We start from the raw sequence: 13,660 nt of genomic DNA on the forward strand, positions 1-13,660 counted from the left end.
TGAAACAGCTTCACATTAAGCATAACAAAGCATCTGCGTACCATTCCCAAAATCAGGGAGCTTTGGAACGTTTCCACCAGTCTTTAAAATCATTGTTGCGTTCCTATTGTGTGCAGATGGACAGAGATTGGGAGGAGGGGTTACTCTGGTTAATGCTGGCAGCTCGAGATGTGACACAGGAGAGCACTGGTTTCAGCCCAAATGATTTGGTGTTCGGCCACACTGTGCGCGGTCCTCTAAATGTTCTGAGTGATCAGTGGAAGGATGCCGAGCCACCTAAAAATCTTATTGATTATGTGAATGGTTTCCGCCATAGACTGTTTACTGCCGGAGAATTGGCAAAGAAAAACTTGACACTTGCTCAGACTAAGATGAAAAAACTGTATGACCGGCGTGCTGAACGCCGTGTGTTTAGTGTGGGGGACCAAGTCCTAGCGTTGTTACCTATTGTGACTTCTCCTTTTCAGGAGTATTCAAGTATTCTGGTCCATATGAGGTGACAAAAATAATCTCTGAACACAACTACATGATTTCTACTCCAGAGCGCAGAAAGAAAATGCAGCTGTGTCATGTCAACTTGTTAAAACCTTATTATGGTCGTGTTTCAGATGACGCCGACAGTGAGAGTGCCTCAGGACTTTCGCACTCTGCTTGTTCGGGTGGGAGAGTGTCCACAGTTTATTCTCCACAGTCAGTGTCCACTGAGGTAGAGGATAGTTTACCTTGTGTTGATCCCGCCTGCTTCTTCAAGGTCGCCTTAAAAACTCGGAGTGCCTGAGTAACCTGCAGGCCCTCTTAGGTCACTTAACCGAGTCCAAACAGGCAGATTTATGTAATGTCATTAAATCTTTTCCTTGTTTGTTCGGCGACACTCCCACGCAGACAAACTTAATAGAGCATGATATTGATGTTGGAGATGCCCAGCCAATCAGGCAGAGATTTTACCGGGTGAACCCTGAAAAACGTAAATATCTGGATGCTGAAATAAAATACATGCTTGATAATGGCATTGCTGAACCTTCTTCTTCCAGTTGGGCTTCCTTGTCTTTTAGTGCCTAAGTCTGACAACACTCCCAGATTTTGTACCGACTTTCGTAAGCTAAATGCTGTAACGAAACCTGACTCTTTTCCGCTTCCTCGCATGGAGGACTGTGTCGACCAAGTGGGCCACGCCAAATATGTCAGCAAGTTTGACCTCCTAAAAGGTTATTGGCAGGTCCCTTTGTCTGAGCGTGCGCGTGAGTTATCCGCGTTTATTACGCCGGCTGGTTTGTATTCTTACAATGTCATGCCTTTCGGGTTGCGTAATGCCCCTGCCACATTTCAGAGGCTCATGACAAAAGTTCTGGGGGACTTGGAGGGGTGTACCGTCTATTTAGACGATGTGGTTGTCTTTTCTGACACCTGGGTTTCTCATGTTGAGCACATGCGTGCGTTGTTCGCCCGTCTGGCTGAGGTGCGTCTGACCGTTAACCTCGCAAAGTGTGAGTTCGCCAAAGCAACGGTGACGTACCTCGGTCGGGTGGTGGGGCTGGGTATTGTCCGTCCCGTTGACGAGAAAGTTGCGTGTTTTCCTGTTCCTACAACCAAAAAAGAGCTCATGCGTTTCTTAAGTCTTGTTGGTTATTACAGGAGCTTTTGCAGAAATTTCTCTGATGTAGTCGCGCCATTAACGGATTTGCTTAAGGCAAGCGCGACTTTTGTATGGTCTCCTGTTTGCCAGCAGGCATTTGGAAAAGTTAAATCCTTGTTGTGTAATGCACCTGTTCTCTCTGCTCCTAGGTTCGATCGTCCCTTTGCGCTCCAAGTTGATGCCAGTCACGTGGGGGTGGGGGCGGTACTGTCGCAGAGTGATGAGTTTGGTATCGAAAAACCAGTGAGCTTCTTTTCTAAAAAGTTTAACTCATACCAACTCAACTATTCTACCATTGAGAAAGAAGCATTGGCATTAGTGTGGGCACTTAAGCATTTTGATGTGTATCTTGGATCTGGTGTCGTACCTGTAGTGGTCTTCACTGATCATAACCCTCTTGTTTTTTTGAACTCGTTACAGTGTCCCAATCAAAGATTAGTGAGATGGTCACTATTTCTTCAGTCTCACTGGCTTGATATTCGACACATAAAAGGGTCTGACAATGTGGTGGCAGACGCATTGTCCAGAGCGCCTGTAGAGTAAATATAGCCAAGTGTTTTTCCTATGTTGTTGTTTCCTTGTCCCACTTGTTTTTCTCCCCTTACCCCTCTTAAATTGCTCCCAGGTACCAGGTTGCTGAGGTGGGCGGGTGATGCAGGTGAAAGAAGGAGTCTTAATAATAAGCATAGGTAGGTTTTTGTACATATTGAAAAAAGTGACTTGTTGGGTAAGTTTGTAATAGTTTAGTGTAATGATAAAGATGAAGTAAAAGAAAAATAGATGCATTTGATTTGGTTAAATTAAAAAATTTATATTTTTAATTTCAGTTAGCGCTGAGTTGTCTGAGGTTCCAGGATAGGAACCCGGTTTTTAGGGAGGGGGGTGTGACGGCCTCCTGCCTCTAGGGCCTGCTGTTGTGTTTTGTGTTCCCTCTTTTGTGTTGTCTTCTTTCCCTGCAGGTCGTAGGTGGGGCTTGCCACACCTGGGTGGACCTGGCCAGTCCACAGGTGTATAAGAGCTGGCACTGCTCCTCACATTGTTCTCTGCTCCTCTCTGCTCTGCTCCGCTCCATGACCTACCTGGTGCGGCTGCATCACTGCACCCGCGATTCCTCGGCGCATTATGTTGTGGTTTAGTTAGTTCACTCATCCCACCTTCCTCCTCGGTGTCTCCCACCAACACCAGACTGTCTCGACCGGCACTCTCCTGCCATTCTGCAGCTTCACCGCCCGCCTGCTGATCCGGCTCCACCGCCTCCTCCATCCCCATCTGGTCTGCCATGGCGTTCTCGTTACACACATGGCGCCGTGTTGCATGTGGCGCACTGTCCACTGCTTTCTTTACATTCTCGGGCATAGTGTCCTTGCTTGTCGCACTTAAAACACCGAAACTCAGGGCACTCGCGCAAAATATGACCAGTCTGCAGGCACAGCCGACACACCCGCTGCTGGCAGTCATGCAAAACACGAAAGTACTCGACACCTTCAAGTGTCGCAAATTTTGCACTATAAGGCAGGGAGGTCACTGTGTCAGTGAACTTCACCTTCAGGAATCGTGTGCCGTCAAAAATTTCTGTCCCGGCCCATTTCCGTCTTTTAATGGGTGAGACTGGCTCAACACCCCATATCTGCAGCTTCTCAATAATTTGTTCGTCTGAGATATACAGAGGCAGGTTTAAAAATGAAACAATTCTTTGATCGCGCGCCACTTCAGACGCGATAATCTTGACATCTCGAATCTTCAACCCATCCATCAGCCGTCTTTTCCCCTTCAGGTTGCTCATAGTCAGCTCCCACTTCTTCGGGCCTTGGAACGACATCCGAGCACCCGCCCGCATGTCTGCTCTACGGCACGAAGCAACTCTAGAATGGAAATCGTCGACTCTCCCTCCGCCTCCACAAATGCCACCAGCTCTCTCGTGTTATCAAGCGGCACCTCTCCCCTCTCCGCCATCACCTTAGCAGCTTCACCTGCCTCCGCCATTTTCGCGTCACTCCGTCCTCCGCCATTTTCCTCTGTCTCCTTCACCACTCTCCTTTCATCCGCTGTACTCATCTGCCCGGGCTGTTTCACCGTTGTTTTACCGGCCGCGCCAGCTTTGCTCACTGTCATCTGTTTATCCATGCTTCCGTTCTCGTTGTCGTGCCTTGTTCTGTGCCGTGTGATCCATGTAACGCTCTCGTCGAATCTTCACAGGGGCCCCCAAGCAGCCAGCCGCTGTCTGGGGAAACACAGGAAATGAGTAATTACTCGAAATGTTCACAAAAAGGACGCTTTAAACACATACACTTCACTGTCAAACAATCGCTCCTGCCACGAGCTCGCTGTCCGACTGTTACCCGTTACGTTACTTGTGGTGCGTTCAGGGTGGTATGGCCGTAAGCCATGGAAGAGCATGCACGCACGCCATTTATAGATGGTAAAACACCAGCAAGGGTGGATGGCAAATGGTCATCTGTCATTTTCCTGCACTCAACAAGCGCCATGACAAGACCCACACGGCATTTAGTTTTGAGTTAATGCACATATACTCACTGACAAATTTAAAAAAAAAAAAAAAAGGAAGAAAAAGGAGAGTTTGTCCACTGGTGCTGTTTTCCAAGGAGCTGGCTCCAGCAAAGGAGGAGCAGCGCCCTCTGGCGATGAAAAAGGTGAGAATAAAAAGCTTACAGCACCGGGTATTCCCAGGCGGTCTCCCATCCAAGTACTGACCCGGCCCGACCCTGCTTAGCTTCCGAGATCGGACGAGATCGGGCGTATATATTATTATTTTTTTTTTTTTTATCTTTTATTATAAAAATGTACATTTTTTGACAAAGCATTTCATTCATTCATGTTGACACATGACCTGTAACCAAAAAGTCAAAAATGGAAACATAGTTCCAAAACAAAAACAAAAAAGATATTGACTCTAATTATTATTTTCCTAAAATAACAGTAGTAAAAGCACTCAGTCCAAATGAACGACGACAAAAAAACACTATGATTATTACCTCTGAACAAGACAAAATACATCTGGAAAGAGAAGACAGAGTGAATAATGTCACAGATTCTACCCATTAACAAAAAATTACTATCTAAATCCTGATTTAGTCAATCCTGAAGTTTATCTGTGTGTCATGTGAACATCTCTCTCCATTATACCTCTAAATATGCTCCATACATCTGCTTTCCTCTTTTCGTAATGGGCCATGTTTCTCCTGAGCTTGACAGCAAACCTAGCGTGGCTTAACATATAGTTCAAGAGACTCACATTGCACCCTTTCATTCTCCCAGTCACTCCAAACAACCACAGTTCCTTCCACTCCATTCTCTCCACAAACCTCTCTTTCCAGCACCTGCTTATTAATTCTTTCATTTTCTCAAAATATGTTTTTAGCTCCCTGCATTCAAAAAACTCATGCATACATGTTTCAACTTCCACTCCACACACATCACATTCCTTGTTCACAGTCACATCAAACTTGCTTATGATTAAATTATTAAAGATTCTGTTATGTCTCAAAAGAAAATCAAAATTTCCACATTCACTACTGTTCCACTTCACTCTCAGATTCTTCCATATTCCCCTGACATCCATCTCATTCATTACTCTCTCCCATACTTTCTCTGCAGCCGGTCTCCTCACATCCGTCCCTCCCAAACATTTGTACAGCACTCTGGTTTTCACACTAGTCAAGTTCACTCTCCTTTCTCCATCTCCTACATACATCTCAATGTCTCCCTCTTCATCCACCTCCTTCTCTCTCTCAATCATTCCCATCCATTCTTTCGGCATTCCCTCTTTTATTTTCTCCATCACTCCCTCTGCTGTTGCCAGCCCCATTTCAACTATAACCTGCGCCCTCATAAACCCTGGTACATATTCATATACTAAATCCCTCACCTTCCTGAACCCAGCCCTCCACATCAGCCTGTTGTACAGTGTGTCCCCTTCCCATGTGATTTTTGGATTTAAAAACACTGGCTGCTCCCAGACCTGTTTCACATTCTTGCATTCATACTGCACACATTTCACAAACTCTCCCCACGAACCCAGCACCTCTTTGTAAAAATCAGACACCTCATTCAACATCCCTTTCTTCAATTTCATGTACCAGACTGTCCTCCACTGAAAAACGACCAAGCAGGTCGTTTGTGCAGGCAGCTTTTTACGACCTATACGGGCGTTTTGAATTAACGCGACCTCTAGCGGTGTAGTAAGTAATAACAACCTGGCGTGCCAGGGGTGGCTCGTCATCACATGACCTTTGATCTCGCTAACCAATCAAAATGCAATAAACAAAGCGAGGGGGGCGTAACCCATTCAGTTGGCGAAATATCATTGACCTGGTACGTTTACCAGCAGGTTTTGTATATTTAATTTTATTCATTTATGTTTTTAATTGATCATGTTGATTGTCTGCAATTCATGAATAGTTTGCCTAACGTTACGCTAGTTTGTTTTGGCTTTTTAGTCACAAATCGGCCGAGTAATGCATTGACAGCATTTGATTTTACATGTCAGCTAGCGTTAGCCACGAACGTTAGCGTTAGCTTGCCTGCCTGCTAATTAGTTAGTTAACGGTTTTTCTAAAGCTCTTGCAGGACCCCTGCATCTGACCCTTAAAGCAGAGACTGTTGTCTGTATTGTAGCCATAAGGAAAAAGTGTCGAGGCTGAGACATGACAGAAATTAACTTAATAATATGATAAATACTTTTCTCAGACCTTGCGTTATGTTGTAATTTCTGTCATATTGCCTCTAAACTAGCCTTTCCAGTATGTATCCTACATTTCGGGAACCCTTTGAGTCATATTTTTAATAGGGAACAGGTAATCGTTAACTAAGTTTAAAAACAACTTTTAAAGTTGACCTAAATTATCGTCACTCATAGTGATGAATTAAGGAATGAAGGAATGAATGAAGATGCTAAATAAACATTGCAGACGCTACATTAGTTAGCTAGACTTGATCCCTGTTCTTAATCAGACAAAGGTTTTAGCCATATTAAACATGCAGGATCCACATAAGTGATTTCAGACAGGTAGAAAAAGTCAGGGTCAGTCCTGTTATTTTAATTGGATCATTCTTTACCCTGCTTAATAAATGTTAATTTCTGTGGCTGTAAGTAAAGAATGTAGTTGCACAACTAATGTCAGCTTGTCTTGTTACAGGTCTTTGTCCATCCCAACACCTCTTCATTCTTCGGATCTTTTAAAATCAATCAAACCAAAGGCACTTTTCAGTGCCATTTTCCTGATTCTTTCTCTTGTATACTCTTATTTGTCTGGCTTTTGCTTCTTCCCACGCTTTGTTTGTCAAGCCTCTCGTCTTCTGTCCTTTTGTCTTTGCATTTACTTTTACGTTATCCTTTTCTTCTCGTATTTTATTTTCTCAAATTAATATGTCTGAGGCTCGCAAAGAATTTATGGAGTGGCTGGAGATAGGGAAATCCCAGGCAGATGAGTTGGAAGCTAAAAAGGTTACATTTTCTTACATTATCTCTCTATTATGACATTTTCATATAATTATTAGGAAACACTTTTGCATAGCCCTGAAAAGGATTTGTATGCCCCAGTATGGGCAAATTCATCCTCTTAGTTCTCTATTTTCAGCCTCCACAGAAGAGGAAGCAGAAGGGGACAGTAGGCTCCAATGTTTCCTGGAGGAAGAGGGATATGGAGGGGCAGATCTTTCCCAAGCATGTCAGGAAAAGTCGATCTGGTCAGCAAAATACAGTTATAATGTTTCACAAGTTTTAATTCTATTGACAGATAGTAATGTTTTCTACATAATTATATTTTATGTCTGCAGTGAAAGCCTCTAGCACAAAGGAGTTGCAAGAGTTGGAGCAGTGGCAGCCAGATGAAATTCTGCAGGAAGTCCCAAGTCTTGGTAATTATATTGAATTATGGAAGCTTTAATGAGGCAGACCTTTTCCTTTTACATTTAAAAAGCTCAAATATAGGCAAATAACTATATTATTTAGTGGTCTTGTTGATGGTGCAAATGCAGATGCATTAAAATACAATGGTGTCATTGTCTGTTACAATTGGGGTTTTTTTGTTTGTGTTTATAATATTTTAGATCAACATCTCCAGAAATTGAAGACACTTCTTAGTACTGTCATTGCCCCAGCATCGGCAGAAGTGGAGGAGGCCTCCACCATTTCAGCGTGGACCAGGAGGCAGGTTCTGTCGGGACAGAAATTTAGGGCTGCACTTCCAGACCTGGTCAATTCCACCCTGGCTGCAGAAATGGTGACCAGGAACATATGTGACCACTGCAGCAGCAGGGATGCAGTGATCAGATGCCTGGACTGTGTTCCCTCTGGAACTTCATTCGTTTGTGGAACGTGTGATGAAGTGGTGGCAGGTGTTCCACAACAGGGAAGCCACGTTCGAGGGTTTTTACAAACCCATTGCACCCACCACCATAGTGGTGCTGGATGAGCATGGCCAGTATCAACTTGGTGAACAAGGTGTGTTCAAAAAAATTCAATAGATGTGCCCTCATCATGTTACCATAATGTGCACTACATTTTCAATTTCATTGTAAGCCGCATGTGTAGTTTGCTGTAACTGTATTTTTTTTTGTTTTGTTTTGGGGTTTTTTTTTGTAACTGTGTCTTCAGTGTTTACACAAGTGAATAACTCATAATGCTTTATAATATTTTTTTAACTGCAGTGTGCCTTCTGCCAATCCCACCCCCAAAACAAATTTGCTCCTGCGGTCCAAGCACAAACGTGACCATCACCCCAGGAAAGCAGACTGTTGTGGTGACCATCAATGGTATGTTGTTGTTGGTAATTTTTTGTATGACACCATAAAGTGACACATTAGATCAAGAGATAAATGGCTTACTGCTATACAATTTTTCTGTAGTGAACAAATATTTGTCAAATAGTAAAATTATTTCTGTTTTTCAGGAACATACAACCTGTGCCTGCCTGCTGCTTCCTGTCGCGTTTGTTCAGGCAAATGGACCCCAGGCACAAATGACTTGCTGAGATACAGATACTGGCCAGCAACCTCCAGCTGCCAAATGATGTTTACATTTGATGTGTTGACATCATTTCAGCAGATGAAGCTGGCCAGCGCTATCCCAGCAAGCATTCCTGAAAATGCTGGAGCACAGATCCCTTTCAACAGGACGGGTAAGAACTGTCTTTTCATTAGCAAGACTTTTGAATTTCAAATTTCAAAATCTTGAAATTGTTAACCAATATAATGACATCTTTGTTGTCAGATTGGTGGCATTTGCGGGGACACGTTCCACCGGGCATGTCGAGAATTCTCTTTCTGTCAATTTAAAAAAGATGATCTGTGCCAGGGGGAACCATTCAAGTGCCCAGCATGCACGCCAGACATGCTGGCTATTTCAGTAGATGGTAACCGCAAGCATTACCGCTACAGCAAGTCAAAAGGGTCAGTTTACTGATTTTCTCATTTTTGTTACAGATATATTAACTATGCTGAATGTCATCCTTGTTACATTTAATCACACGCTGTTTAGTGTATACTGCAAAACACATGGAAAGACATAGAAAACATACAGGGAGGTCCCATATCCCCCTTAAACACACAATATGTATCAAGTATTTCTAAGGAGTATTTTCAAGTTAATGCTGATGTTTTTATATCACCTACATAAGCAGACAAGACTATTAGGAAAACAATGGCTGCTCTTAGTCTTTATTTTGAGTGAAATGTTGACAGCTTTTACTTTCTCAACATAATTAATATTATTGGGAAGCCAAATCTGTCAGCTGTCAGCTTACATGGAAACAAGGTGTATACACACCACTAAGGCAAAGTTTGCTGTGCTTCACCATCCTCATACTAAAGCTACTAATTTTACAAGGAGACATTTTGTAATTGCTATCCATCCTGCAAACATCCTGCAAAAATATTGTCAGTTGAAATTGTCAAAGTTACCTTTTCTTTATCAGGTTGTCAAATGTGTTATAGGCCAGACATTACTACAGTTGCACTGACATAGTCCATTTCATAAAATTCTAAGTTATTACACAAAATAATGTAAAATAACAGCAGTACTGTACCTATGACATAATGGCTGTTACTCTTGACACAGCATCCTTAAAAGAAGTAATGCAGAAAGACTTAAATGTGTAGCTCATGTATTAATAATTGATAGCATATGCAAACTGTTCAATTGAAATTTAGCGAACAAAATAATGTTTGTGTGAATATGTTGTCTTCTCATTCAACAGGACAGATGAACCATCTCTTTTTGAGGGGCTGTTCATGGCAGAAGACACCAGAGTCTCTGCTTTTGTTGACCAACTCAAAAGCCACATGGTAAGTGAAGGGATTTAGTCAACCTGCTAATCTTCATGATTTTTTTTCTTAACCAAGGGCAACATGTAATTTATTGTATCTACTTTCAGAGGTCTGGTCATGATGGCTGTGGCCCAGCCACATTCACTGCGGGGAGAGAGGCTTCAACGAAGTCAAGGGCCAAGGTGGATGAGGAGGGTCTTGAAATAGCCGTGTGCAGACACGGCATCTTGTTGCAAGGCTTGAGTCACTACCGTGGTGAAATCTATGCCTATCCAATGTACCTGCAGAAGGAGCTGGCTCAAGCTGCAAATGTAACATTCTTTTGTATGGACATTGCTTGCAGGTATGACGTCGTTGCTGTATTTTTCACAGATGTTGTAGGCTGCATTAAATCATTATTTTTATTCAATAGTGGGGGTGCAACACTACAACTGGATATTAAATCATCTGTTTTAGGTATTTTAAATGTTATATGTAGGGCTGTCAATGTTAACGCACGCAATTAATCCAGAGACTTTAATGTGTTAATTATTTTTTAACGCAAGTTAATCACATGAGCAGAGATATACAGACTTGTCATCCGACTTTTCCTGACAGTGATAGACTGACAGTAGACAGACTGACAGCATCAGACAGACAGAAAGCTGTGGTCCAGTCAGTCTTCAGCAGCCTTCAGTCTGTTCACTAACTTCTATCTCCAGTAGAGTCACGTTACCTTCACTGTCTGTTGGATGACACAGCTCCGTCACCTCTGGCTGCTGCTGCAGCTGCAGGACAGGTCATCTGCTCAGAGCAGCCTCCTGAAGTGACCTCAACCATTGTAGCAAGTTCCATTAGTTAACAATAGTAAGCGGATGATGAAATCCTTGTTAAAATCCACAGGATATCAGTTAATTGGCTAACTAAACGATGTGCCATGAGGTTATACATATGTTCCAAGTCAGTTCAGAGAAATGACTTTTAGGCGATGGTAAACAAAAAAGTCATCATGGTGTGTTCAAATGCAAATTCTAGAAACAGAAAATGCAGGTACACAAAAATAATGTAGGCTAGCTGTGTATGTGCCCATCAATAATGAAATTAAAGCGAATACTTAAAGTAATGCAAAAGTGTTTTTTCTAATAGTAATAATGGCTTTTACATGCAGTAATTGATAAAGTAATTCAATATGTTTTTAGTGAAGTTACTGGTACTTAGCATGAATTTGCTGTGTTTTAAAAATGAGATTAATCGTGATTAATCACAGCCTAAAACTGTGATTAATGAGATTAAATGTTTTAATTGATTGACAGCACTAGTTGTATGTGATCCCTTTTACACTAAATCTCCAGCAGATATTCAGGCACCATCAACCTTTATTTGATGTCTAAAACTAAGCAATTTACCTATTACAGGTATTGGCCATATTTACCCCGAGCTCGAGCAATTAACAGAGATGAAGCCTCTTCTCTCAGTGATGCATGCTAAAGCTCACACTGGCAAATGTGAGGTACACTGTGCCAGTTCAATATTTCTATGTTCAAGATGTATGTTTTGAACATAAGCACATGATTTTTTATTTTTTTTTTAGCATTCTCTTTGGTTCCTCAAATATGGGTATAACAGGAAAAAGTAGCCCACATTCCTGAAAACACTGAGTACATTATATGCAACTATATTATATATGTGTAAATAATATTGTATGTGGTTAAACTTGGTAAATAAAGTGTTACAAAGGTAACAAAAACATCAGCCTCGCAAGACCCATGAAGTATGTAGAATATACCTTTAGATACTGTTTATCTATGATTCAATAATATTTGGTGAAAAAAGGTTAAAGGTTTAACTAAAATCAGCTGTAATAGACTTGCTTTGTGGAAACTAGCTTTATTCTGTTGCTGTACATTTCAGAGTTTACTTGATTTACTAACAATAACAAAATGAATTATGGATGCATGTTATAGAAAATATTATTTAAATGTGAAATGTGTTCATCTTATTATTTATGTTGTGGAGCAGGTTAAGTGGGGTGGCAGAAGCCAAGAAGGTGCTGGAAATACCATTGGCGAGGAGGTGGAACAAGTTAATAGTTTCCTCTCAAGGGCTGCTCTGACCACAAAGTACATGACCAAGTCAGGTTGGTACAGAAACCTCTGCCTGCTTTGGAATGGTACCAAAATGTCAAATTGTTTTAAATGTGCATCTATCCATTTTTTCCAGGCAGAGCAGATATGATCACAGTGCTTGCCATGGGATGGAACAACAGGAAAGTGGAGGGTCTTGACAAGACATTGGCAAAGAGATATGCCAAAGTAAGTCTACACTGTAAACATTTATAACATTGGTTGGTTCTTGTGGTTTAGAATACCAGACACATGTTGGTTAATGAAAAGTAGTGAGAAAACTTCAAAAAATCCAAAAGATTCCAAAAGATAAATGTCATTGCTTTGTTAGACAGTAAATTTCTTACTTTGATTCTTTTTTTCACTAAATACACTCTCTATCTCTTAGCATTTTCCTTTGGCGTTAATGTTGTGTTTATAAGTCAATAGGTTGTGTTCTCTCGTGGTCTTGAAGAAAGAACGCTCATTACCATATCATGTCTCAGTGGTAAGAGGAAAAGTATATAAGCAGGAAAACAGGCTTTGATGCAACAGCAGTGCTCTCAATTGAATGTTTGTCTGTTCATGCTTGCATTAAACCAGTTTCTATAACATCCCCCCAAAACATACACACACCTTATTTGCAACTGCCATCAGCACCAGGGCCTCTAAGTAAGGACAGTGGCTTGGGAATATAATGACTATTCTGTTTCGATCAGGCAGAGGCAGATGTGCTTTTTTTGTTCAGTAATACGACTTCAACATTTGTGAGAAACCTCCTTTTAGGTGTCATTACACTATACAATAGGTGTTTTCTTCAGACTGACTCTTAAAGGCAAGTAAGCTGAGACTGACAGTTTGAATTTATTGTTTGGTTCTTATTATTTTTGTTGATACTGTCAAGTACATTAGCCACCTTTAATGGCAGTAGGGTGGGCAGGAAAAGCACTCATGTCAATTCAGAAATGTTTTATCACTAAAATTTTGTCCCATAGGTTCTTACAAATATATAGCTATACAGACTTTCCAATTTTAACGTGTTATGAGATTACACCTTTCGGCTTAATTATGGATATTTGTTCTTCATTGTAAATAGACTACACAGAGAGCAGAAATGGAGGCAGCCAGTCTCGAGACTCTGAAGCAGGAGCTCAGTATTTCCCAAGAGGACATGGAGCAGTGGGTTCAAGACGTTGAGCAATGGGCAGCTACTGGTATGTTATATCATTCTCTTTGAGAAAATCTTTTACTTCTTTTATATATAATATCCTATACATTTTACAATGTGACTATGTTAACACTGATCTTGTTTGCAGCTGTTGTATCCAAATCGAAAGATTGGGTAGTCTTGGCTCACTTACAGGTGGACCCTAGAGCAGTTCATCTGGGGCGGCACTTAACCCTGGATATAGTGACGTCTGCAAAATAGTGTGAGGAACTTGATTTGCATGCATGCATTTGCATGACTCCGGGCAAGAAAATGGTTAAATCCTTTTTTAAAGAAAAGGTAACAGTTACCTTACAGATAGCAAATGGAAGCTGGGCGATGAGCAGCCAATGACAGTTTGATCTTAACAGACTGTATGTGTTAAGTTGGACTACATGATGCAGGATGTCAGTCCCTAATCGATCAACTAGTTACCTGACAGTTTGGCATACT

At 41.6% G+C, this 13,660-nt stretch overlaps 1 long non-coding RNA gene across 1 annotated transcript; it reads left to right on the forward strand.

Annotated features, from left to right (window-relative positions):
• The first annotated feature begins 7,991 nt into the window (after positions 1-7,991).
• Positions 7,992-8,667, forward strand: LOC125884413 (uncharacterized). The gene is made up of 3 exons (XR_007448692.1): positions 7,992-8,096; positions 8,303-8,407; positions 8,545-8,667. It is a non-coding gene; the product is annotated as an uncharacterized LOC125884413 (long non-coding RNA).
• Positions 8,668-13,660: the final 4,993 nt, after the last annotated feature.

The sequence above is a fragment of the Epinephelus fuscoguttatus genome, linkage group LG23, assembly GCF_011397635.1.
Source record: "Epinephelus fuscoguttatus linkage group LG23, E.fuscoguttatus.final_Chr_v1".
NCBI lineage: Eukaryota > Metazoa > Chordata > Actinopteri > Perciformes > Serranidae > Epinephelus > Epinephelus fuscoguttatus.